Here is a 27,944-nt window from a genome sequence, read left to right as displayed (position 1 = left end):
CAAGCAAGACTTAGGACTCTGTAAAAGAGACATTTACTGCAGCCAGACAAAGCATTTGTTCCACATTATTCACTTTATAAAATCTGTTGTATCTAGATTAAGAGCATTGATTTTTGTTTTTTGTTTTTGTAAGACAGGGATGTAACTGCATTAAGCAGAAACCTGATGTGTATTCATTGGACAATACTGGGATTTTACTTGAATTAAAAGAAAAAAAGTCATATGTGGAGTAGGGATGAACAAGCTTAGAAAATAGCACATAGGTTATTTCTCATTCACCTTTTTTGACCTCTCAGTAGAGTTTCACACTCCCTCCACACTAGTTTCAACTTAATTCCAGGACACCACTTCCTTGGTTCTTTTTATACCTCACTGCCCCCTTCGGCTCAGTCCTCTTTTTTTCAAAACCCCTTTAGGTCGATTCCTCCTCTTTTCAGCTTCCAATGATGGAAGCTAGACGAGTTTGTGGATCCCTTCTGTGTCAGGTCTCTTTTCCTAGGTGCTCTCTTTCAAGACTTTAAAATACCACTTATGCCCTGACAATGCCAAGTATATATTACTTGATTCACTTTCTTTTCCTGAACCCAAGACTCTCATATCCAACCGCCTACCAGATTCCTCCACTTGGGTATATGGTAATTTCCTTTTTTTTTTTTTTTTTTGAAAGATTTATTTATTTATTTATTTATTTATTTATTTATTTATTTATTTATTTATACATACATACATACATACAAGCACTGGGTACAGTCAGAAGTGCGGGAGGGTGAGAGAATTCACCAGAGCCAGAGCGGGGAGCAGAGCAGGCAGAAGGACCGAAGCACACTGCTGAGGGGAGCAGCGGGCGGCAGGAGAGGTCGCTGCAGAGGGTGTGGGCAGCTTCGCAACCCGGCGCTCAACCGCTGCACCACCCGGGAGGCCCTATGGTAGTTTCTTAGCATATTCAAACAATTCTGGAATTTCTCCTCTCAAACCTTCAACTCCGGCAATTCTTCCCTATTTCAGTCTTAGTTGTATTGAATATTTATCTATCTATATTTATTTATTTAATTTATACAAAATAAAATATTTTTTATTTTGGGCACAGTCAGAAGCGTGGGAGGGTGAGAGAATTCACCAGAGCCAGAGCGGGGAGCAGAATAGGCAGAAGGACCAAAGTACACTGCTGAGGGCAGCAGCGGGCGCGGCAGGAGAGGTGTGTGTGCCATGTGGGACCCTCACCAGTGGCTGGGGATCGAACTGGTGCTGCAGAGGTTGTGGGCAGCTTCGCAGCCCAGCGCTCAACTGCTGGGCCACCAGGAAGGCCCTATTTTTTTTTTTTTAAAGATTTATTTTATTTATTTATTATACAAGCACTGGGTACAGTCAGAAGCGCGGTGAGAGAATTCACCAGAGCCAGAGCAGGGAGCAGAACAGGCAGAAGGACCGAAGCACACTGCTGAGGGGAGCAGCGGGTGGCAGGAGAGGTCTGCGCGCCATGTGGGACCCTCCTCCGGTGGCCGGGGATCGAACCGGCTCTGCAGAGGCCGCGGGCAGCTTCGCAACCCAGCGCTCAACCGCTGCGCCACTGGGGAGACCCTATTTTTTATTTTTTTAAAAGATTTATTTATGCTGGGTTGCAGGCCAGAGATGCGTGGGGTAAGAGGATTTACCAGATACAGTGGGGAGCAGAACAGGCAGATCCACTGAAATTCACTGCTGAGGGGAGCAGCAGCAAGACAGGACAGGTCTGTTGTGCCATGTGGGTCACCTCCCTGGCTGGCTGGGAATTGAGCTTGTGCTGCAGAAGCTGCAGAGAGTTTGATGGTGTTGTGTCTTACTTAACACCTTGAGCCACCAGGAAGGCCCCAGTGTATTGAGTATTTAGAAGACTCTTCTTGCCTTTGGTTTTTTTTCTCTTACCCAGTCTACCAGCAGGTCCTGTCACCTCTACTTTAAAACATAGCCTAGATTTGAACACATCTCACTCCCTCCCCTGCTACTGTTGGAATAACCTGTAAATGGTTTTTGCTTTTGTTCTTGGTCCCTTCAGACTAATCTTAAAAGTGACTAGAGTACTGCTGTTAAGTTCATGTTGAATCATACCAACTCCTCTGCTGAAAACTGTACACCAGGTCCCATCCAGTTAAAAATTTAGCCCTTATAATGGTCTTCAGGGCTATAATAGGATCTTCAGCATCCGTTCTCCTAATTACTCTGACATCATCCTCTTCAGCTTTCCTTTTGTGCTCTAGCCATTCTGATCTTCTTACATTTGCTCCAATATATTACAGCTTGGACCTTTGCAATTGTTTTCTCTGCCTAGAGCATTCTTCCAGATATTTATATGGACTTCTCCATTACCTCCTTTAGGTTTCTATTCAACTGTCACCTAATTTGAAGTATTGTTTGAGCATCCTATTAAAGTGAAATCTCCTGCCCTTTGTCTTCTCTGTCCCCCTTCCCTGCTTTATTTTTCTCTACAGAACTTACTACTATTTGGCATACTGTTTATTTATTAATTCATTTTAATGATTCTTTTAAATTTATGCATACAAGAACTGGGGTACAGGCCAGAGGTGCAGGGGTTAAGAGGACTCACCAGAGACAGAGTGGGAGCAGAACAGTCGGACCCAGTGAAATACACTGCTGACGGGAGCAGCAGGCGAGACAGGAGAGGTATGCTGCACCATGTGGGTCAGCTCCCTGGCTGGGGATCGAACTCATGCTGCAGTGGCTGCCTGTAGCTTCATAATGCCAAGACTTAACCCCTTGCGCCACCAGGGAGGCCCCCTTGGCATACTGTTTGTTCATTCATTTATTTGTTGTTAAGGTAATTATTGAGTGCTACCTACTATGTGCTAGATACGGTCTTATGGAACTATATAGTTTGTTAATTACCTGTCACCTTTGCTAGAATGTAAATTTCATAATGGCTGGTACTTTGTTTTGCTTATTGCTATACTGCCATTTCCTAGAATAGTGCTTAGCACCTAGAAATTGAATGAATGAATTTATTTAATTTATTTAATTAATTTTTAAAGATTTATTATATAAAGTTTTTAAAAAAGATTTATTTATTTATGCATACAAGAGCTGGGGTACAGGCAAGTGGGGCATGTGAGAGGATTCACCAGAGACAGAGTGGGGAGCAGAACAGGCAGATCAACTGAAATAGACTGCTGGGGGCAGCAGCAGGCGAGACAGGCGAGGTCTGCTGGGCCATGTGGGCCACCCCCTTGGCCTGGGATTGAACTGGTGCTACATAGCTGTGGACTGCTTCATAGTACTGCGTCATAACCCCTTGTGCCACTAGGGAGGCCCCTATTTTATTATTTTTGCATAGAAGAACTGGGATATAAGCCAGAGTTGCGGGGTGGGGTGAGAGGATTCATGAGAGACAGAGTTGGGAGCAGAACAGGCAGATCTACTGATGTACACTGCTAAGGGGAGTAGTGGGCAAGACAGGAAAGGTCTGCTGTGCCATGCTCCCTGGCCGGGTATTGAACTCAGGCCGTGGAGTGGGCTGTCACAGTGGTAGCACTGAGACTTAACCCTTAGGCCACTAGGGAGGCCCAATTTATTCAATTTTTAAATAGAAATGTATCTCATATATAGGTAGAGGGCTGTGTATCAGATAATGAAAGATCTATATGAATAAGACTATGTTCCTGCCCTTAAGATGCTCAGTCCAAAAAATACTTATTTTTACCTGAACAGTATTGTGATCTCTATCTGGATAAAGTGGTACATCATTTTAGAATTAGAATTAGAATTAAGAGGTAAGGATTGGTGTTCAAGGGTATGGATATCTTCAGAGAAGTCTTGCATTGTCAGGTTTATCAATAATTTGCTGTTTCTGGAATGGTAGGGTAGGATTAATGATAGCCCACTGCATCACTGGCTTTATAGGTTGCAGTTTCTGTTTCATCTTGCTTTCTTTGAGCAAGAATTTTTTTTAAAAATCCCACTATCAGTCTTGATTCTTTTTAGGTAACTGCTAGGAATCTTCTGTCATAGCCACCTCCTCTCGGGATAAGTGAAAGCCATTACTATCTGTACCTTCCTCCTTATCTTAAAGTTCTTTTCTGCACAGTCTGGCCATCCACTTACTAGCTGTTTGGCCTAGTACCTCTCTGAACTTCAGTTTCTGCGCCTGTCAAATGGAGATAATGATGTCATCAGTATTATTGTGAGGATTATATGACTAATAAACATTCTGGTTTTGAGACTGGCAGGTAAAGGAGGGGAGGTTGAAGATAATTTTTTTTAGTAAATGTTGTATATCTGTATTTTTTTTTTTTAAAGAATTATTTATTTATTTATACAAGCACTGGGCACAGTCAGAAGCGCAGGAGGGTGAGAGAATTCAGCAGAGCCAGAGCAGGGAACAGAACAGACAGACTGACGAAATACACTGCTGAGGGGAGCAGCGGACGGCAGGAGAGGTCTGCGCGCCATGTGGGACCCTTGCCGGTTGCCAAGGATTGAACCAGCACTGCAGAGGCTGCGGGCAGCTTCACAACCCAGCGCTCAACCGCTGTGCCACCAGGGAGGCCCCGTTGCATATCTGTATTTTGAAAAAAAATTATTAAGCATGTTTTCTGAGAGTGATGAAAATTTTATTTTTAAAAGCAAAGATTTAGTATGTTGCTTTTTGTAGAATAGTAGGTTTCATTTTCCCCTATATTACCTGAGTGAAATGAAACACTAGCTCCCCCCTACCCCCAAAGTGCTCAGGGAGCTAATATCTAGATAGGTGGCCACCATTCCCCTCTAGGTAAAGTTGGAACTCAGAAGTAGTGGTATATGAGTGGCTCAAAGGATTGATGATGACAACAATGATAGTAATGGCTAACTTTGATGAACCAGACACAGCACTAAGCACTTTATATGGATTGTTCTATTTATTTATGTTATAAGATTTATTTATTTATGCATACAAGAACTTGGGTACAGGCCAGAGGTGCGGAAGGGTTAGAGGATTCACCAGAGACAGAGTGGGGAGCAGAACAGGCAGACTGACTGAAACACTGCTGAGGGGAGCAGCGGGCAAGGCAGGAGAGGTCTGCTGTGCCATGTGGGTATCTTCCTGGCCAGCCGGGGATCGAACTTGTGCTGCAGAGGCTGTGGATAGCTTCAGAGCGTTGTGCTTAATCCCTTGCGCCACTAGGGAGGCCCTGGATTGTTTTATTTTAACAATATAGCAACCATGTGAAGCTATTGCTGGAAGAAATAGAGCAATGTGGGATTGAGTAGCATATACTCTGGGGTCAGACCTGCACTGATGTTTCAGCTGTGCCTATTACTGGTCATGGGGTCCTGAATAAGAAAAGTGTATCTCTTCTTCCTTATCTGTGTTTGTAAAATAAGGGTAATAATAGTACTTGTCTTGTAAGTTGTCATGATTAAATATTGTAAGCCATGTGAAGTGCTTAGCATAGTGCCTGGCACATAGAAAGTTCTCATCAAATGTCAGCTGTTATCATAATTAAAATAGTTGTTATCTTTGTTTAACAGATGGAGCAGCAAAGGCTTGGAGAGAGGTAAGGCAGTTGGTCTAAGTGATACAGCAAACAAATGATGAAACAGCAATTTGCACCTAGGCAACCCCTAGAACTTAACCATTATACTATACCACAATTGGGGGTTTAATGGAAGAGATTATATTAGAACTGCATTTTTGTCCAATTTGAGGTGAGCATAGATGTAAAGATCAGACTTGAATTTGGACCCACCTAACCTTTATTTAGATCTTCAGTGTCTTAGTACTGTATCTTGGTTTTTCTCTGTGTTGATTCAACAAAATGAATGAGTGATAGGTTAGGTATGGTCTCCTGCTGTGAGATTGGGTGTTTCCTGACTAGGGCCAGAAAATGGAGCTAAATAAACACTTGTGTTCTTCTTTTCTTTGGACCAGAAGTAGGAGCTTGTCTGGTCTCTCTTGTTACTATGATTGTTTCTTAATACAGGTGGTAATGAGGAGAAGCAGAGCTGTATACTCATTGAGCACTTCTACATACCTCACATGTACATGGATTATCTCATTTAATCCTTAAAATAATCCTATGAGATAGTTGCTCTTGTCCTTATTTTATAGTAGAAGCAAAGAATGGTTAGGAAACTTGCTTAAAGTCACACAGTTAGTAAGTAGTAGAATAGGATTTGAATAAACAATCTGACTTCAGAGTCCATGCTTTTAACTATTACATTCTGCCATTTCTATTCCTCTCTTATCTATGTAAAGTATGTAGTTTGGCCCAGTTCTTTTTTTCCCATCTGAAAAATGGGAAGATTTAGATCACAAAATTAAGGTGGCCTGTGATCTTGCCTTGACCCCATCACCAGCTTGTCATGTCCAGAATTTTGTCATGTCTAGGACTTTGCTGATAACTTCATAGTGCTTTGTTCTAGATGGTTTCTGAGATCTCTTCTAATGCTGATGTTCTGCACTTGATTATATGAATTGAAGAGAATAACATCTTAGCTCCTAACTTTTGGGAAAGTGTTACCGGAACCCAGCCATCTTAGTGTTTTGAGGTCTTAGGGAGTCTGCTTTGTGCTGAGAAGATGCCAAATTTCAGGGCAGAGAATGAGCTGCCTTCCTGAAGAAGGTAGGTTTGAGCTCTTTTTGAGGCTGGTTGCCAAGGGAACCTAGCCTCTGGCCAGCAACAGCCAGGAATGCTTTGGTTGAGAATTGAGTACAGATAACTAAAATAAGCAGCACATTTACGTTTCACTTTCCAAACACTCCCGCCATCCCAGGTACCTTTCCTTTTCAAGCTGCTAGTTTTATATACTTCTATATGTTTAAATACAAAAATTTTATATTATTTGCTCTTCATAGTAATTTCTGAGATAGGTATTATTATTGTTGCAAATTCAAATAATGAAACTAAAGCAATAGAGTTAAATAGTTTGTTCACATTTACTCAGACCCATTAAGTTGTGCTGTGTGGTCAGAGTTAAAAAAAATAAATAACAGCAGGGAGTGGGGGATCTAAAGTATTGGTAGTATTTTTTTTTTTAATTTATAATAATAACTCTTGGAGTTGGAAAGGGCCTTTGAGGTAATACAGTCAATCTTGTCTACAGCCAGTCTGCCATCATCCCCCTGACAGATGATCATCCAATTTCTTTTTGGATACATAGGTTGCCCGGGTGCTCATTACTTCACGAGGAATCCCATAATATGGTTGAATAGCTTTCAGTGATAGAAAATTATTTCTTTCATTGATTTAAAATCTTTCTAAAAAATTAAAAAGAATTATTTTCTTATGGTTTGAAATCTTATTGAGACAACTTCTCTTCCATTTTAGGCCTATATCAGGAACCAGACAGGAAAAACAAAATCCATCTTCCACATGCCATTCTTGTGAATATATAAGACAGTCTTCCTATTTAGGAAGTATCAGTTACATCAAAATTTCTATCAGTTCAAACTATTCTGTGCAAAAAACAACCTCTTATTTCTTACTACTTTGAAAGTATAACCTTGTATCTCACCTATGCTTCACTTTTTGTCATTAGTTAGGGTACAAAGTGTGGGTCCTTCTCACATCCTTGGAGAATGAATGGATAGTCAGCTGAATATATAAGTTGCATGTGAATCTGGAGGGTTTGTAGTCTCCTACTTTTAGAATCTCTAGAATGTCAGGCTGCTGCTCTGTACAGCTGTCAAAACTCACAAAATGGCTGGAAGTTTATCCGGGCACTTGATAAAACTGCATTTGCTTCATCAGGCCACTAGGTGATGAACAACTCGCAAACCTAGGCTATCAAGGATGGTTATGCACAGGACAGTTTGTGTTTGTACTTGGAAAAGCCATCAGAATTCATATGGTACAACCTAATTAAAAGTTTTTTTTGGGGGAGGGAAATATTTTTCATGTACATTTTGTTTTTCCCAGCTTTGTTCCAATTTTACTTTTATTTTTTAAAAGATTTATTTATGCATACAAGAGCTGGGATATAGGCCAGAGGTTTTGGGGATGAGATGATTCACCAGAGACAGAGTGGGGAGCAGAACAGGCAGATTGACTGAAATACACTGCCGACAGGAGCAACAGGCAAGACAGGAGAGGTCTGCTGCATCATGTGGGTTAGCTCCCTGGCTGGAGATTGAACTCGTGCTGCAGTGGCTGCTGATAGCGTTATAGTGCTGAGAATTAACCTCTTGCTCCACCAAGGAGGGGCCCACCTTTGTTCCAATTTTAAATGTTAATTTGACTAGAACATTTCTTTAATTTGTTAGAAAAAAGGGGGCCTCCCCGGTGGCGCAGCGGTTGAGCGCTGGGTTGCAAAGCTGCCCGCGGCCTCTGCAGTGCCGGTTCGATCCCCGGCTGCTCCCCAGCCACCGGAGGAGGGTCCCGCATGGCGCGCAGACCTCTCCTGCCGCCCGCTGCTCCCCTCAGCAGTGTACTTCGGTCCTTCTGCCTGCTCTGCTCCCCGCTCTGGCTCTGGTGAATTCTCTCACCCTCCCACGCTTCTGACTGTACCCAGTGCTTGTATAAATAAAACAAACAAACAAAATAAATAAATAAAACATGCCTCTAAAAAAAAAATTTGTTAGAAAAAGGGCATTAAAAGTATATTCTAGTTCTTTAAATGTCCAATTATTTATATATAATTATGTATATATTAATATTCATATATGAACAATGTCTTGATTGTTCATATACTACTTGATAGTCGTTCTACTGTCTTCAGTTTCTAATGATATAGATGAGAAGTTCAGTGTGAGTAGGATGCTTTCTTCCTTAAGTAGTAACTTTTCTCTCTGGAGTTTGAAAATTTTTTCTTTATGCTTGCCACTTAATGAAACTTGTAGACTTAAAAACTTGTTTTTTTCTTAGTTCAAGGAAGTTTTATGAACAAGGAAGTTTTCCTTCCATTTGTTTCCAACTTCCTTACTTTACAGGTGAGGAAAGTGAACTCAGAAAGGTGAAGTGACTTGCCTAAGATCACACAGCTAGCCAAAAATGAATTTCAAGCAAATAACCTGATTCCTTTGAGGAACTGGACTTTTAATGTATTGAATATTGGTGGAAAGAGAGGACCAAGGTGAACAACTTGTAATTTTTTTAGTGAGAGGAATTTTGCCACAGCTTATCGGGATTGAAGAAGGAAGAGGTGATAAAATTAATTGAGATTAAAATGCAGATCATTTGAAGGACTGAAAAATTCATTAGCCCCCTGGTATCTGTTATTGGTGTTATCACAAAACTCTAAAGCTGAATAAAACCAGAAGGTTCATCAGGCACTTGGAGATTTAGATATTTAGTTGTCAGAAGTTGGATAAGCATGGTCATGCCCTGTTGTAAATATTAGAAAACATACACATGGCGTCTGAAAGTTTGGAGACAGACATCATAAACTATGCCTTATCAGTGGTCTGGTTTCTGTTTTGAGTTCTAACCTGGGACCCTTTTCTGCTGGGAACCACCTGTTCCTGACTCTGTTGATCTTTGGATTTCCCCAGCCCTTCAGTCCCTTTCGGTTTTGAAATGAAACCTGTTCCAGAGGGTGAGGTCAGGTACTGAGAGGACTTTGACAGCTCACACCAGGTTGTTTTCTTTCCAGGGCCCTCTGGTATGTGACTGTGTGAGGTGTGAAGCTCAACAAGCTGTGATACAGATTAATTGATGATGAATCAGCTGTTGGGTAGGGCCTCGGCAGTATCTTTCTTTGGGTAACCAGGAAACCATATAGGCCAAATGTGTTGTCTTTCATCCTCAGAAAGTTAAAAGTTGAGAACACAGCCAGTAAAGGCCTGCCATGATCCCTCCGTGCCTCCGTGTTTGGTTTATTGAGGAAGAATTCAGTATCTTCTCCCCTTTTTTGTACAGCCTCTTTTTTTTTTTTTTCCCAGGAAGGAGCTAAATCCTTGGTTACTTTCTGCTGCTCCAGCTTCTAAACCTTTGTAAGCCTCCAGAATTGCTACTTGTTGATGTGAAGTGACTCTTCTAGCTACCCCTAGAAGACTCTTCCCCCATAATGCCCTGCCTTTAGTCACTTCATAGGATTCACCTTTGCCAGTTCACTTTGCTATAAACTTGGTTTCATTCACATTATAGCACTTTGTTTAGAGTCATTATAAATGGAACTGGCTTTTTCTTCGGATCACTCCATACTACATGAATTTCTCCCACTTTCCTCCAGTCCCAGCCACCAGTGCTACAGAGCTGCTTCCAGATCTTCAGATACCTTCTAATACCTTTTCCTGTTTGAGATTTCTGCTGGCCAGCAAGGTTATCTGATCCCTGTCTTTGAAACTGTCTCTTTCTCCCATGTTTGTTTAGCACTGTGTTGTGGCCCAACTTAGGGGTTTGGTGTCAGTGTCACCTGGGACAAAGGATTCAGGATAAGGAATGGAATTAGGGGACTTAGTGTTAATGTCTCAGATATGGTCATATGGGAAGTCCAGAAGATCTGAACATCAACACCAGTGTGGGGGTGGAAGGAATAGAGAAAATTTAGTATCTGAAAGAAAAGATGTCCTTTGTAGACTCCTTTCTGCCCTTTTTTTTTTTTTAAAGTTCTAGGTTTATAGCAAAATTAAGAGTGCAGATTTTTCCAATTTTTCTATGGAAAAAATTGATCTTTTTAAAAAAGATTTATTTATTTATGCATACAAGAACTGGGATACAGGCCAGAGATGCGGGGTGGGGGTGGGGGAGGTGTGGTGAGAGGATTCACCAGAGACAAAGTAGGGAACAGAACAGGCAGATTGACCGAAGTACACTGCTGAGGGGAGCAGCAGGCGAGGCAGGAGAGGTCTGCTGTGCCACGTGGGTTGCTCCCTGGCTGGCCAGGTATTAACTCCTGCTGCAGAGGCTATGGATTCCTTCATAATGTGGTGCTTAACCCCTTGCACCACCAGGGAGGCGCCTGATCTTTATTTTGACAGAGAACTTAATATCGTCTAAAAAGAATTAGGGCCTCCCTGGTGGTGTAAGGGGTTAAGTCTCACCACTGTGAAGCTATCTGCAGCCACTGTAGCATAAGTTCCATCCCTGGCCAGGGAGCTAACTCACATATGGCACAGCAGACCTCTCCTGTCTCACCCACTGTTCCCCTCAGCAATGTTTTTTAATCAGTCTTCCTGTTCTATTACCCACTCTGTCTGATAAATCCTCTTACCCCCCGCCCCCACACACACACCTCTGGACTATACCCCAGCTCTTGTATGCATGAATAAATAAAATAAGGCCTCCCTGGTGGCACAAGGGGTTAGTTAGGACACAACCTATGAAGCTATCAGCAGTTGCTGCAGCATGAGTTCAATCCCCGACCAGGGAGAGACCCACATGGCGCAGCAGACCTCTTCTGACTTGCCTGCTGCTCCTCTCAGCAGTGTATTTCAGTTAATCTGCCTCTTCTGTAACCCACTCTGTCTCTGGTGAATCCTCTCAACCCCCACACCTCTGGCCTGTACCCCAGTTCTTGTAATTATAAATAAATAAACTTTTAAAAAAATCTTAAAAAAATTAAAACATTGTATATATTATTTTGATTACTCCTGCTCCTCTTCTTCCCCATTTTAATTCTTTCTCTATTTCCCTGAGGTAAAAGTGGTTTGGAATGTAATTTCCAGATTCTTTTATGTACATATATAATGTATACTTTTATGTACATATATATGAACTCAGAAACTAAAGCATTATTTCCTGTTTTATTTATGTACAAAAATGAGGTTACGTATTATGTATCCTGGTATTATCTTTCTTTGAATCAATAATGTACCATGACAGTATTCCATATTGGTACATAAAAATAGATCTTTCTTTTTGGTTGCTGTAGAAGCTTTCATAGAATTGATAAACTATATTTTATTTAGCTTATTTCCTATGGATTGACATTAAGATACTTTCAGTTTCTTGTTATTAAAATGATCCTTGTTGTGTTTTAAATGTCAACATTCCATTTCTAGACCTTTTTTTCTTTTTCTCATATTCTTTCTGGGTGATCTCAACCTGTCTGACAATTTCTATTAACATCTACCCATGGGCAATGCTCAAATCTGTCTCTAGGCAAGAATATCCAATTGCTTACTTGGACAACTCCATGGGCTTGGAAAAAAAGGCATCCTTCTCTTTCCCACTTACTCCTCCTCCAGTGCACTGTCATGTTATAAACAAAACTACCACCTACACAGCTGCTAAGCTCAAATGTAGTCACCATCAGTCGTCCCTTCCCTTCCAGTAGCTGACAACCAGCCTATCAGTAGGCCTTTCCTCAATATTGCTTTAGTGCATCGACTGTCTTTCCTTCATCATACTTGCCACTCCTCTCTGAGTGTCCTAATTTATAAAATAGAGCATTTGTGAGGATTAAATGAATTAATGTATGTAAAGTGCTTAGAACAGTGGATGGGTGCCTAAGTAAGTACTGTGTGAATTTAGCTGTTATCATCTTCTCAGTCAACTTCTTCATCTTAGTCTACATATTTCACTCTTGTTTCTGCTTGCATTCCTTTCATTGTAGCCAGAGTGATCTTTATAAAATGTAAGAATGATTGTGATTTAAATCCCTAGCTTAAAAAAAACCTCATTAATAGTTTCATTGGGCTTTTGCATGTACTGTTATTACCACCTTAGAAAGTTTTTTCTTTGATCTTTGAACAACTGGTTCCTTTTTATTGAGCTACCTGCTTTCAAATGTCATGTATCAGGGAGGCCATCTCATGAGTACCTAATGACCGGAACATATACTTTCTATCATATCACCTTATTTTGATCCTTTGTATAGTACATATCAATATCTGGCATTTTTCTGGTTTATTCTCACTAGTTTATGGTTGTCTACAATTAGAATTTAAGTTCCATGAGAACACTGTTCTATTCCTAACACCAAGGACAATGCCTGGCACATTGTTGACACTCAGTGAATATTTGTTAAGTGAACAAAACAGCGGCTTCATATGTCTTCTTAGTCACTCCAGCATTATCTTCTCAAAATACTTTCTACCTTGGCCTCTTCCCCCATGCCCCCACCCAGGGGATTCCCATCTCTTGAGATGTGTTTTCTTGCATTAAAACCTTTGCATATGCTATTCTGTCTGTCTAGAATATTCTTCCCCAAATGCCCTGACACTGTCTGGGTACTTCTATTTATCCTTCAACTTTCCTCTTAGGTGTAAACTGAGTAGCTTTCTTAATCTTAATACTCTGTGTGCCTTGGCTTTAATTATTGTGTTTATTGTAATTACCTAATTGTCTCCTTCACTAGACTGTAAGTTCTGTAGGCAAAAGTCTATGTCTTACCATGTATTCGTAGTCCTAGTTACTGTGGGCTGGAAGGATCCCTTGATGTTGGGGGTGGTAGTTAGTGGGAATGGAGAACCAGAAGTATCACCTGAGGGCTAAGAATGTGTACCTTAGAATGTTAGGGTGAGGTCTAGACATTTGGCTGTAACTCATGGTCATTCTTATTTCATATTCTTTGATGATTCCAGTGTTTACTGGGATGAACCATCTTTTTTTTTAAAAAAAGATTTATTTATTTATTTATTTATTTATTTATTTATTTATTTATTTATTTATTTATACAAGCACTGGGTATAGTCAGAAGTACAGGAGGGTGAGAGAATTCACCAGAGCCAGAGTGGGGAACAGAACAGGCAGACTGACAAAATACACTGCTGAGGGCAGCAGCGGGCACGGCAGGAGAGGTCTGCGCGCCATCTGGGACCCTCGCTTTCGGCCGGGGATTGAACCGGTGCTGCAGAGGCTGTGGGCAGCTTCACAGCCCAGCACTCAACCGCTGCGCCACCAGGGAAGGCCCCATCTTTTTTTTTTTTAAAGACATAATGCTGTTTATTTAACTTCAAAAACATCAGCATTCTAAACATACAAAAAATAACAAAACGTTGAAAATTGTGTTTAATACAAAAGGTTCTTGATCATTCATTGACATAGTGGCTCTTTGTTTCGCTGACAATGAAGAGTTCTGCAATTTGTTAAAAAACAAAACATCTTAAAACTAAGGCACCGAACTAAAACTGACTACCCTTTTCCACAGCTAAGAATGACCGCAGAATGCTATATCACTACATACAGAATCAAGACAACTTAAAACTAAGTGGATGTCCATTGTAGTGGCCACAGGTTCAGCCTCCTAATGCATGCCCCTGGCTATGGCCCCTCCAAAAAGGCACTTTCCCTGCAGTCTCATCAACAGGTAAGAAACATCCAAGCTTGTCTTGGTCATTTTATTCTTTTTAGAGACTGTAGATGTAATTGATAACTGAGGATTCCAACTTATAATCATATAGTTAATACCACCTTACATATAAAAAAAAAAAGCCAGAAAACATCTTTAAATTCCTTGTCACACCAATAGCAAAGTGCACAGAGTGAGGAGATTACAGGAGCATTTTCAACTTTGAAAATGCTTGGGAAATATGTGTGACTTTGTTATAGTTTCAGGGTGCTTTGGACACCCTTGAGTCACTTCATATAAATCACTGCCAATTCTTTTTTTTTTTTTTAAAGATTTATTTATTTATTTATACAAGCACTGGGTACAGTCAGAAGCGCGGGAGGGTGAGAGAATTCACCAGAGCCAGAGCGGGAAGCAGAGCAGGCAGAAGGACCGAAGTACACTGCTGAGGGGAGCAGCGGGCGGCAGGAGAGGTCTGCGCGCCATGTGGGACCCTCCTCTGGTGGCCGGGGAGCAGCCGGGGATCGAACCGGTGCCGCAGAGGCTGCGGGCAGCTTCGCAACCCAGCACTCAACCGCTGCGCCAATGGGGAGGCCCTAAATCACTGCCAATTCTTAGAGCACTTTGAGATACTACAAAATGATCATGATCCAAGTGTGTGATTTATCTTAATTAGGGCAACAGACATAGCTCAGGTGGGAGAGGTGTTGATTACTGCATTTCCCTACTCTAAGGTATTCACAGGGAAACAAAAAATTTTTTTATTCGTTATCTTCCTCTCCCTCCTTTTCTTTCTCCTCATCGTCATCTTCTTCCTCTTCCACCATTTTCCTGGCAACGTTAGGACACTTTGTGCCATGGGATGAACATCTAATACACTTGTTTCTCTCAGACATCCATAAAATGTTAGCCAGAATGGGGATTTGTTCATGACGGGGGCATATATACTGAGGCTAATAGTTGAGAATCTGTGTGGGCAGATTATTTATTCTGAGTGGCTGGTGTCAGGATAACTGAGAGTCGAATCCTATGCAAAGAAGGAAGTAAAGGGCCTTGGGGATGAGTGAGGCAAAGATGAAACAGGAAATTGAATCATTAGGTCTGAAACGCAGAGAATCAGGATAGTGGGTGGAGTGTAAGAAGGGGTAGGGCAAACAGTTCAGGATTAAGGCCATAAATAATCTTGGGGATTACTAAATTGTCTTTTAGCATTCTTACCTCTTTAGTCTAGAACCAGCTTTTTTTTTTTTAATTTATTTATTTTTATACAAGAGCTGGGGTACAGGCTGAGGCATGGAAGGGTGAGGATTCACCAGAGACAGAGCAGGGAGCAGAACAGGCAGATGACCGAAATACACTGCTGAGCGGAGCAGCGGGAGCAACAGGAGAGGTCTCTCATGCCATGTGGGAATCTCCCTGGCCAGCTGGGAATTGAACCCATGCTGCAGAGGCTGCAGACAGCTTCACAGTGCTGCGTTCGACCTGCTGTGCCACTGGGGAGGACCTAAAACCAGCTTTTGGGTTATAGGAAGGATCAGGTAGTTAACATACAGGAGCTTAGGCTAGATTACATATTACTTTGTTATGTGCTATTTACTTTAAAGTTAAATCCCTAGAAATTCTACCTTACCTTTCTTTCTCCCACTTCATTTTCAACTGCCTAGAGCTTATCTTCCATACTTCTATCAGGTTCAACTAGCTCATCTTTGAGCACAGATGCTTTTCAGTTTTGTCTTTGGGGTGCCTTAGTTTCCTTTGTATATGACCCTTCCCTAGTGTAGGCCATCTTCATCAGATTTCCAAGCTGTCTTCACTCCCTATGGTGGTCATTCTCCACACTGCTTCTACTATCCTCTTATAAAACTACCCAGCTTCATATCTCTCCTTTCAGATTCTTCTGTTGTGTTCCTATTATCTATACAATCAAGTCCAGATATCTCAATTTGGAATGGTCTTGTGCAATTTCACCCAAATTGTGGCCTACAAGGCCCAGAAATATTTGGTTCTTGTCTGGTTTTCAGGTCTCATCCAAACCCTTCTTCTTACTTCCTGCAGGCACCCTCAGCTGCTTGCAGTTCCTTGACCTTTTCTTTCAGCTCTCTGACTTCCAGGCCTTTGCAGTGCTGTGGCCTCTGGAATATTCTTTATGCTGTTCTTCAACTTATTAACTATGCCTTGCCTTTACATATCAGTTAAGCATTGTTTCTTCTGAGAGATCTTTTCTGGCCACTCTATCCAAAGAAACTCCATGTTACTTCCTCCATTAATACTCTCTTTGCTTCCATATGCTAGTATTTTTGCTACTATTAACTAGTTTGTCTTTCCTACTAGGTAAGTTCAGGAGGGCAGAAATCTACCTGTTCATGTTTGTATTTTCAGGGTCTGGCATAGAGGCACACAATCAGTACTTGTCTCAATTGCCTTTTACTTTCTTGTCAGTACCTGTGTTGGTGCATTGTGGTTCTGCATAGCTCTTACCCTTTGCATATGTGGTTGCATCTTCTAGAAGAACTCTTGTGGTTCTGTACAGCTCTTAACCTTTGCATATGTGGTTGGCTCATCTAGAAGAACTCTTGTCAACTTTCAGATTCCTTCTTGTCCATTACCACTTCTTTAAGCTGTTTATTAACTTCCCCAGCCAGTGCTAGGGTTCAACCGAATTTTCACACTGTGTTGTGATTCTCCTTATGTAGGAGATAAATAGTATTGCCCTTTATAGAAGACAAACCAGAGGCTATGACAGGTGGATGAAGTTGGAAGTGGCAGAACTGAGATTCGAATCATGATGTATCTAAAGTCTTCACTTATTTTCTTACTGTGTTCTGTTTAAAAGAAACAATAGCAGAACCAGAGACACTGATGTGAAAGGTGCTTATTTTTTTAAAAAATTAGGTGATAAAAGTATGTATCTTTTATTTCCTCAGAGTTAAACACAGTAAAAGGTATATTATTGATAAGTCATTTTATTTTTTTTTTAAGATTTATTTATACATACAAGAACTGGGGCACAGGCCAGAGGCGTGGGTGGGTGGGTGGGGCGGTGAGAGGATTCACCAGAGACAGAGTGGGGAACAGAACAGACAGATTGACTGAAATACACTGCTGAGGGGAGCAGTGGGTGAGTCAAGAGAGGTCTGCTGCGCCATGTGGGCAGCCCCCTGGCCAAGGAACAAACTTGTGCTGCAGTGGCTGTGGTGAGCTTCATAGGTTGGGTCTGAACCTGTTGTGCCACCAGGGAGGCCTGATAAGTCACTTTATAAGAATAATGGAGTAAAGGGTGACTAATTTTTCAGGAGATGATGTGTATTTCTTGTGTTTCATTGGTCATTTTCTTGGTGACTCCCTGTGACAATGACAAAGCCAACATACAGCTAATAGAAATGAGCTGAGGTGAAACACTGTTGAACTCAAACCAAAGCAAATAAAGAGTGAAATCTCAATTTTTTTTTTCAGGGAAAAATATGCAAAATTGGTATGTGAGGTTTTTAACTGTAGTCTATTAAGTGTGCAATAGCATTATTGCAAAAGCAACATATATACCTTGCTTGAAAAATACATCTTACTAGAGAAGACATACAGATGACCAACAGGCACATGAAAAAAATGCTCATCATCATTTACTGGAAAATACAAATCATAACCACAATATGATACTACTTCATACCTGTTAAAATGGCTCATATCAAAAAGACTAAAAACAATAAGTGCTGGTGAGCATGTGCAGAAAAAGGAACTCTCTTACACTGTAGACTGATCCCAATCCCTATGGAAAACAGTGTGGCGGTTTCTCAAAATACAAAAATAGACTTACTGTATGACCCAGGAATTCCACTCCTTGGTATCTACTAAAAAAATACAAAAATACTGATTTGAAGGGAAATACACACTACTGTGTTCCTTGCAGCACTATTATAGCTAAGCTATGGAAACAACCAAAGTACCACCAGAGAGATGAGGGATCAGGAAGATATGGTATATATAAACAATGGAATAATACTCAACTATTAAAAAAGATAAATTCTTGCCATTTGTGACAAGATGGATGGACTTGGAGAGGATTGGTGTGCTAAATGAAATAAGTTAGGAGGAGAAATATAAATACCAAATACTTATATGTGGAATATAGGGAAACAAAACAAAGGTCAGATAAACCCAAATCAGTAGCAAATCCTAGAAATCCTGACTGTGGAATTGAAGCAAGCAGAAGGAGACTGGAGAGAACAAAATGGGGGAGGGAGGACAGTGGACTATGGTGGAGGAATGTGGATGGCTTGGTGGTGGGTGTGGTGTGCTGACAACACCTGAAGGGGGAGATCATATGCCTCTAAATCATAAACTATGTTGTAAACCAATGTTACCTCAATTTAAAAGCAAACATAAAGTTAAAAAAAAAAATCCCAGGGATGGGGGTAGGGCAAAGATACATCTTGCTATATATTGATTATGGATTATTGAGTAAATTTTGTTGGGTATTACCATATTATTCAGTTATTAGAAAGAATGAGACAGATATACACAATCATACATATATACATACAGGAAATAGTCTGATCTATCATTAAGAAAAAATAAAGGTGCTGATTATTGTTGGTGGCAAGCTCATATATGCATACTTCAGAGATATTGTTTGGTCCTAGACCACCTTAGTAAAACCAATATCATAATAAAGTGAGTCACACACATTTTTTGGTTTTCCAGTATGCACACAAAACTTATGTTAATACTGCAGGCTATTAAATGTGCAATAGCATTATGTCCAAAAAAACCAGCATACATGCCTTAATTAAATGTGACATAGAGGCATTAAGGCGAGTACATGCTGTTGGAAAAATGGCTCCAATAGAATTGCTTCATGTAGGTTTGTCAGAAACCTTCAATTTATTTTTTTTAATTTTTAATTTTTTAAAGATTGATTGATTTATACATACATACATACAAGTACTGGGTACAGTCAGAAGTGCGGGAGGGTGAGAGAATTCACCAGAGCCAGAGCGGGGAGCAGAGCAGGCAGAAGGACCGAAACACACTGCTGAGGGGAGCAGCGGGTGGCAGGAGAGGTCTGCGTGCCATGTGGGACCCTCCTCTAGTGGCCGGGGAGCAGCTGGGGATTGAACCGGCACTGCAGAGGCTGCGGGCAGCTTCGGAGCCCAGAGCTCAACTGCTGCGCCACCGGGGAGGCCCAGAAACCTTCAATTTATAAGAAATACATTGTCTGTGAAGCTCAATAAAGTAAAGAGCAATAAAATGAGATATACCTGTGTTTGTCATACCCAGACTCCAAGCTTTTTTTTCCTAACCTCTTTTTAGGGAGCAATCGTGATTTTTTTTTTTTAAGATTGATTTATTTATGCATACAAGAACTAGGTTGTAAGCCAGAGTGTGGGGTGTGAGAGGATTCACCAGAGAGAGTGGGGAGCAGAACAGGCAAATTGATTGGAATACACTGCTGAGGGGAGCAGCAGGCGAGACAGGAGAGGTCTGCTGCACCACGTGGGTAGCTCCCTGGCCGGCTGGGGATCAAATTTGTGCTGCAATGGTTGCCAATAGCTTGATAGTGCTGTCTTTAACTCCTGCACCACCAGGGAGGCCCCCTGAACATCAGTTTTTAATAAAACTAGTTCATAAATATAAAGTGGGTACATGAAAAGAATATACGTTACAAAATTATAAAGAATTTATACGTTGAAGTAGTACTTAATCATAGCGTAAACCTTTACCAGGCCTCTCCTTCTGTTCATTGTGTTACTACCTCATAATTGATTGTACAGATGTACAATTACTTTTACTTAAATTTAAAATAATACATGCTTCCCTGTATTTCCAACCTTAAAAATAAGTCAACTCTTTTTCTGCTTATATTACTCACCTCTCTAGCTAGTTTACTTTTGTATTTAATGTTTGTTCATATATGTTAATGTAATAAAAGGTTTCTAATTTAATTTAAAGTATTCTTCATAAAAATTATTTGTCAGCAATGCTAACAAAGTGAATAATTGGCGTATTCTTCATGTATACTAAGATAAATTAGGTTGATAGTTATGAAGAATATTTGTTTTTTAATATGGATGGGGTCTGAAGGTTGTGTGTAGTAAGACTTCTGCGTTGCAGCCCTGTGGAGAATCTGATTTCTTTCTCATGTCAAGTCTAGTTATTAAACTGGCAACAGAGCAGTTAGTTCTATATGTACTTTAGTTTTTGTCATTTTTGGTGATTGTATATGAAAACACTTAACACAGGACCTAGCCTGTGGTGGGTATCCAAGAGGTGACAGAGTAGGTGAGAAATATTTTGATAAAACTGTTTTCTATCAAATTTTTTTCTACTTCTTCCCTCAGGGTAAAGAAACAGAGGATGATAATAACATGGATTCCACCTTTGGGAAGTTGCCAGTTCTTTATGACTTTATGTTCAGGCGAGAAGTATATAATTTACTTCCCTACATCTGAGAACAAATATCCTATTCACAGACCCCACATTGAAAATCAATCCAATCAAACTAGTATGTCTGGTCACTTGGGGCACTTTCTTAGTAGGGACCTACTCTTGAGGATCTTAGTGAAGAAGTCTATGAATCTCTAGTGTAGTCATGGCAAGACAGTGGGTGTGTAGGGTTAGGCATGAGTTAACGCAGCCAGGAATGCTTGTTTGGTGCAAGCTAGGGGTGGACTGGGGTGCAAAAAACTCAGCTCTGTGTCATTTTCTGCCCATAGGAAGATGCAGGCACTTCTGTATCTGAGTAGAGCTCTGGCCTGCTGTGGCTTGTCACATCCCTGTGAATGAATCAGTCATGCTCTTGACTACCCTGCAAGGCATTTGGGATTTAGTAGGAAATGAATTTGGGAATCTGAATCATATTGCCTTGCTTCAAATCTTATAGATCTATAGGAAGGAAGTGTGCTTCCCAAGATCTATTTCTTACACACTGAAATAAGAGGACTCCCATTCAGATCCAGATCCTCCATCCTTCTTATGCCGCCTCAGTTTACCTTGATCTTAGACTTTTATCACTTTCACTGCCTATCGCTGGCTTGATCACCTTATCACTTCTGGAAAGAGTAGAGGGATGGGCAAGGGAGATGGGAAGAGTTAAAAAACATATGGGGGGTCTCCCTGGTGGTACAAGGCGTTAAGATACAACCTATGAAACTCTCCACAGCCACTGCAGCACAGGTTCAATCCCCGTCCAGGGAGCAACACACATGGCACAGCAGACCTCTCCTGACTCGCCCACAGCTCCCCTCAGCAGTGTTTTCCGTCAGTCTGCCTGTTCTGTTCCCCACTCTGTCTCTGGTGAATCCTTTCACCATCCATACCTCTGGCCTGTACCCCAGTTCTTGTATGCATAAATAAATAAATCTTTTTAAAAAAAGAACATATGGGACTATGTGGATTTGCTGTCTTTAAATCCTTCCTGGGGGCCTCCCTGGTGGTGCAGCGGGTTGAGCACAGCTCTGTGAAGCGGTCTGCAGCCTCTGCAGCATGGGTTCAATTCCAGGCGGCCAGGGAGATACCCACATGGCGCAGCAGACCTCTCCTGTCTATCTCACTGCTCCCCTCAGTAGTGTTTTCTGTTTTCTGCCTGTTCTGCTCCCCACTCTGTCTCTGGTGAATCTCTCACCCTCATGTGCCTCTTGCCTGTACCCCAGTTATTGTATAAATAAAAATAAATTAAAAAAAAAAGCTTGGAAAAAAATAAATCCTTCCTGGAACAAAGTGTAGGTATGGATAGGAGGATGAGTGAGTGGGTAAGAACAAGCAAATTCCACCTTCACCACTTGTATGGACCTAGACTCTTACTTGGTATTATCAGTCTCTATGTGCTGTTCCTCTTTCTCATTTAAAGCATAAATATGTACATAAGTGTAAATTCGTATCAGTGGAATAATACCTTAATACTGTTTCTCTTCTGCAATCTTTCCAGCTTTACTGAGATACAGTTGATGTGTAATGTTATATAAATTTAAGGTATACAACATGATGATTGAATATACATAGATATTGTTAAAGGATAACTATGATGAGTTTAATGTATACATCACTTCACAAAGTTGCTAATTTCTTTGTGTGTGGTGAAATCCTAATTATGTCTTAGACATTTTCTCACATCAATAAAAACATAATAGGGGTTCTCCCTGGGGGCGCAGGGGGTTAAGATGCAGCACTATGAAGCTGTCTGTAGCCACTGCAGCTTGAGTTTGATCCCCGGCCAGGGAGGTGACCCACATGGCGCAGCAGCCCTCTCCTGACTTGCTCATCCACTGCTCCCCTTAGCAGTGTACTTCAGTCAGGCTGCCCGTTCTGTGCCCTACTCTGTCTCTGTGAATTCTCTCACTCCCCCCACACCTCTGGCCTGTACCTCAGTTCTTGTATGCATAAATAAATGAATCTTTAAAAAAAATTATAGGTGATTGGATTTTATATCAATATGTGGATATACCATAATGCAATTTTATTCTTTAATATTTAGTATGTGTATCTTGTCTATTATTAATGTGGCTTTCCTTGACCCCTTATTTAAATTATAACAGACCCTCTTTTCCTATCTCCCTTCTGTCCTTTATTTTTCTCTATAGCATTTAACACCACTTGATATACTACATACTTTTCTTACTTGTTTATTGCCTAACTCCCTCTGTTAGAAAATAAACTCCATAAAGACAAGGATTTCTTTTTTTCTCTTTTATCCAGTTCTCTATACTTGGTGCTTAGAAAAGTTTTCCTGGTACACACTGTGCTCAATAAATAAATGCTGAATAAAGGAATTTGGTGGACTTTTTATTATATACATTCTGTGATAAACATCCTGGCATAGCATATGTATTTTTGCATACTTGTCGATTTCCTTACAATGAATTCCAAGAAATGGAAAGGATTTGCGTGAGTGAATGGATAAGTACATTTTTTTAAATAAAGATTTGTTTATTTATGCATGCAAGAGCTGGGGTACAGGCCAGAGATGTGGGGGGTGAGAGGATCCACCAGAGACAGAGTGGGGAACAGAACAGGCAGACTGACTGAAATACACTGCTGAGGGGAGCAGCGGCGAGACAGGAGAGGTCTGCCTCACCATTTGGGTTTCTTCCTGGCAGGCCGGGGGTCGAACTCATGCTGCAGAGGCTGCAGATTGCTTCATAGTGCGGTGCTTAACCCCTTGCACCACCAGGGAGGTCCTAAAGGATAAGTACATTAAAAATGTTGATTCATGGAACCACATTACCCTTAAGAATGTTAACGTCTGTGAACTGCTCATGAGGTTGTCTACTTTTCCATATCATCAGTAATACTAGTTGCTGTGTTTTTTATCTTCCCCACTTGACAGGTGAAATATAATCTTGTCACTGTAACAAGGTAGTTGAGAATGTGACTCTGGAGCCAGCCTTCTGGGACCTGAATTCTTAGCCACTTTCTAGCTTTGTGACCTTGGGTAAGTCATTTGGTTATCTGTGCCTTAGTTTCATCTTTGGTAAAATATAGGGATAATGATAGCACTTATACATGAGGAATAAATCAGTTAATCCAAATAAAAGACTTTGAATATTAATAGATATGGTTCTCAATAAGTATGATTTAGGGGCCTCCCTGGTGGCACAGGGGTTAAGTTTCAGTGCTAGCTATCAAGCTGTTGCCAGCCACTGTGACATGAGTTTGATCCCCAGCAGGGAGCTGACCCACATGGCGCAGCAGACCTCTCCTGTCTCACCCACAGCTCCCCTCAGCAGTGTATTTCAGTAGATCTGACTGTTCTGCTCCCTACTCTGTCTCTGGTGAATCCTTTCACCACCCCCACCCCCACCCGCACCTCTGACCTATACCCCAGTTCTTATATGCATAAATAAATAAAAATCTTTTTTTAAAAAAAGGTATGATTTAATTTATAGTTCATTAAATATTAAAGATTGACCATCTTCTCAAATGCATTTTGGACGATTATTTTTTTCTTTGAATCACTTAGTAATGTCCTTTACACATTTTCCCAGTAATATTTTCTTGACAATTTGTAAATATTAATGTGTTGACTATTACATTTAGTACCAAATTTTTCCCAGTTTGTCATTTGTCTTTTAACTTTATGTAATTTTTTTTAATAAAGATTTATTTATTTATGCATATAAGAACTGGGATACAGACCAGAGATACAAGGGTTAAGAGGACTCACCAGAGACAGAATGGGGAGCAGAGCAGGCAGTCTACTGAAATACTCTGCTGAGGGAAGCAGTGGGCGAGTCAGGAGGGGTTCGCTGTGCCATGTGGGTTAGCTTCCTGGGCCGGGGATTGAACTCATAACATAGTGGCTGCTGATAGCTTCATAATGGTGAGATATAATCCATTGTGCCACCAGGGAGGCCCTAACTTCATGTAAGTTTTTCTGTCTGGATGTTTTATATTTTCAGGTGTCAAAATAATCTTTTCCCTTATAGTTTTTCTGTTCTCAGGTCAATGTGCAGGAAAGACTTGTTTTTCTGCCTTAAAATCATAAAAATAGTAACTCATTCTCTTTGAGTACTTTGTATTTTTAAATCTAAATTTAATCTTTAAATTTAAATCTTTGCTCCATCTGGAATTTATTTTGATAAGAAGATAGCAGTTGAGATCTGACTATTTCATTTCTGTTGAGTAATATCCCAACCCCCTATTGAAGAAGGAGTGAGAGCAGCAGTCTTTATATTTCTCTCCCCTCATTTGAAAGTAAGATAGGATATTTGAATACATTCCTAGAGATAATAGATCTCCACTTTAGAGAATGAATTTAATATCTGGACTGAGTCAAAAAATGGAGCTACCACATGACCTAGCAATTCCACTCCTAGGGATCTACCCAAAGGACATAAAAACATTGATTCAAAAGAATACCTGTACCCCTATGTTTATTGCAGCACTATTTACAATAGATAAAACCTAGAAACAACCCAGATACCCCCAAAATAGATGACTGGATCAAGAAGATGTGGTATGTATACACAATGGAATATTATTCAGCAATCAAAAAAGATAAACTCATGCCATTTGCAGCAATGTGGATAGACCTAGAAGGAATTATGCTCAGTGAAATAAGCCAGAAGGAAAAAGAAAAATATCAGATGGTTTCACTTATAGCAGGAATATAGGGGAACCAAATAAGACATCAGTGTAAAAAAATAATAACAGTACAAAACAAAGCAAAAACAGGCAATTATAAATCAGAGACATACTGCAGGGGAGGAGGCTTGAGAGGGATCAGAGGGAGGGAGGGAGGAGCACAGGAGACTGAGGTGATGGTGCACGGGTGCACTGGGGAAGGAAACTCTGGGGACTTTACCTGAGGGGGGTGGGGGGAAGCTAATATTGTTTAAAAATGAACAATGATGTAAAAAAATTTTTAAAAATTTAAAAAAAGATAAAAAAAAATGTCCTCCAGATAAAGGCCTCCCTGGTGGTGCAAGGGTTAAAGTCTCAGTGCTATCAAGCTATCGATAGCCACTGCAGCACGAGTTTGATCCCTAGCGAGGAAGCTAACCCATGTAGGGGACAGCAGACCTCTCCTGTCTCACTTGCTGCTCTCCTCAGCAGTGTAGTTCAGTAGACCCACTTGTTCTGCTCCCCAGTCTGTCTCTGGTGCATTCTCTCACCACCATCCCTCCCCCCACCCTCTGCATCTCTGGCCTACACTCCAGTTCTTATATGCATAAATAAATAAAAAATAAATCTTAAAAAAAGGTCCTCCAGTTACTAAGCTGTGGAATAGAATACGGTGTATAAAGCAATTTGGGATGAAAAAAACTCACTGCTTGATGCTAAGTGATGAGACTGTTGTACTGGTCAGTGCAGCTTCTCCCCTTGTTCTTCAGTCTTCTCTAGTGGTTCCTAGTTTGGGGACTGCTTTGGGGACCATTGTTAGTTTAGAATGATATATTCTGTTTTCAAAACACATGAAGTGACTCTAGCAGATATTTCCACACAGAATTGATACAGTCTTAATTGAGAATTGGAGGTATTGATACAGTATTGAAGAGAATTTTAAATGATAGAAAACCCATTGTGCTTGAACTCCATTCTCTTCAATTCATTTTGGAACTCTAGACCCATCCAATTTCTTGCCTTTGTTCAACATGAAGGGAGGATAATTCTTATATAACAGAACACCTACATATCCTTTGGCAGGTGCTATTTGCCAGAGATGATGAAGGGTAGCTAACTCTTACATATCACATATTATATGATATATAAACTGTGAGGTAAGTGCTATGTACTGGGATGTATATAGTAATGCTCAACTCTAGTCTGATCATCTCAGTATTATCTCTTTCCACCTCTACCAGCATATCACATTGTGCCAAGTGATTATACATAGGCTTATATTTTTCCTCTCCAGGCAGTGTCAGAGATGGGAGGGGCAGACAGTTGGTGAAAGGGTGACCCAGCTTCTTCTGGTGGTTGCTTTTATGCTTTCCATTTCTGGCCTGCTATACTTCCTAGAATTCCTATTAGTAGACAATTCAATTCTTTTTCTTTAGAGAGTTCCATATCTCCCATACAATTCACAGTGCATATATCATAGTTCATGGTTGTGAGCAGAGAAGGGGTAGCTTCATGTCAGCACTAGCTGTGAGGGCCATCCCTGGTCACCTGTTCTTGATGAACTCAGTTCACCATAGTGACTCTCTCCCCTGCCAAAGGAAGTAGGAGGGATGAGGGTGTTATGTGACCCAGGTCATCTCCTTGAATAGCTCTTTATTTGTTCATAGTCTCTTCTGTTGATAAACCCCAAAAGGGGTTTCCTCCCTCTGCATCCCATTGCTCGCTATGGAATTTTGTCTGTTTCTTCATATGGACCTTTTGTCTTGATTCCTGCTCATCTTCTCAAGTCTCCTCACTAGACAGCTTGGGAATTCATAGCAAATTTTGTTTTATTTGTTGCTGTGTCCCGGAACTGAGCAAAAACCTGATACTAGTCCAAGAAATGTTTATTGAACATTGAGGAAATGAATATTGACCTTGAAACTCTGAACACCTGTTTTCCCCTGCTTTTTGTGAAGCCGAGGAACTAGATTAAGAACTTTAGAAGCCTAAACAATTTATTATTATTATTTTTAAATTTTAAAAAAAGATTTATTTATTTATGCATATAAGAACTGGGATGTAGGCCAGAGGTGTGTGTGGGGGGAATGGGGGGGTGAGAGGATTCACCTGAGACAGCGTGGGTAGCAGAACAGGTGGATCAACTGAAATACACTGCTGAGGGGAGCAGTGGGTAAGTCAGGAGAGATCTGCTGTGCCATGTGGGTCACCTCCCTGACCTGGGATCGAACTTGTGTTATGGCTGCGGATTGCTTCATAGTGCTGACGCTTAACCCCTTGCACCACCAGGAAGGGTCCAGAAGCCTAAACAATTTAAAGGACATGATGTCCTTTTAAAAATATAAGCCATGTATAATCACTTGGCACAATGTGATATGCCAGTAGAGGTGGAAAGAGATAATACTGAGATGATCAGACTAGAGTTGAGCATTACTATACATCCCAGTACATAGCACTTAACCTCACAGTTTATATCTCATATAATATGTGATATGTAAGAGTTAGCTACCCTTCATCATCTCTGGCAAATAGCACCTGCCCAGGGATATGTGGATGCTGTTAATATAACTTTAGCCCTCAACAAATATTTCAAGAACAATATTAAAAACAAAACAGTATAAGGAAATCCAGCAAAATAAAAGTAAAGTGCAGAAAAAATTCTGATTTTCCCATGAGTGATTACTTAGATAAGTAAAAATAATTTTTTTGCAGTTCCCTAAGCACATGCTATTGGGTAATCCTGCCTG

The 27,944-nt window shown here is 40.7% G+C and overlaps 1 long non-coding RNA gene across 1 annotated transcript in view; it reads left to right on the top strand.

The window, feature by feature from the left end:
- The window catches only part of LOC119259039 (uncharacterized), a 103,406-nt gene that overhangs the window by 7,026 nt on the left and 68,436 nt on the right, over positions 1 to 27,944 (top strand). Inside the window, exons 3-4 of the long non-coding RNA XR_008554360.1 lie at positions 14,002 to 14,160; positions 23,462 to 23,566. This is a non-coding gene — a long non-coding RNA (uncharacterized LOC119259039). The remainder of the gene's footprint in view (positions 1 to 14,001; positions 14,161 to 23,461; positions 23,567 to 27,944) is intronic.

Source organism: Talpa occidentalis, unplaced genomic scaffold (genome assembly GCF_014898055.3).
Source record: "Talpa occidentalis isolate TD23 unplaced genomic scaffold, MPIMG_talOcc4v2.1 talOcc4.5, whole genome shotgun sequence".
Taxonomy (NCBI): Eukaryota; Metazoa; Chordata; class Mammalia; order Eulipotyphla; family Talpidae; genus Talpa; species Talpa occidentalis.
The sequence above is the reverse complement of the archived record's forward strand: the minus strand, read 5'-3'. Positions and strand labels throughout refer to the sequence as shown.